We start from the raw sequence: 493 nt of genomic DNA, 5'->3' as shown, positions 1-493 counted from the left end.
GGGATAGGGATTGAGAAAGATGAAAAGGAAAAGAGGGAAGGGAAGGGAGAGAAAAAAGGAAGAAGAAAAAAGTAAGAGGGAGAAAAGAGGAGGAGGAGAAGAAGAAGGGAGATAAAAAGAGGAAGAGGAAAAGAGGGAGGAATAATGGAGAAAAAAGTGGAAAAGAGGGAGGGGAAGAGAGAGAAAGAGGTAGAGAAGACGTTAAAGGAGAATGGAGAAAAGAGGAAGGAAGAAACGAGGGATGAAAAGGGTGAGAAAGCGGAAAAGGTAATGATTTAGCGGAGAGAGAAGGAGGAAAAATAAGGAAGAGAGTGGAGATAGAGAAGAAGAAGATAAGAGGAGAGGAAGAGATAGAAGATAAGTATAAAAGATCGAAGAGAATGCACGGAATTTCGAAAGGAAATGAAGGGAAGGAAGAAAAATGATAAAAAGAAATGCAAGGGGAAGCCAAAGATGAAAGATGGATTTAGGAAATCGGAGAGAAAGGAGGGGC

Source organism: Penaeus monodon, chromosome 15 (genome assembly GCF_015228065.2).
Source record: "Penaeus monodon isolate SGIC_2016 chromosome 15, NSTDA_Pmon_1, whole genome shotgun sequence".
Lineage (NCBI taxonomy): Eukaryota > Metazoa > Arthropoda > Malacostraca > Decapoda > Penaeidae > Penaeus > Penaeus monodon.
The sequence above is the reverse complement of the archived record's forward strand: the minus strand, read 5'-3'. Positions refer to the sequence as shown.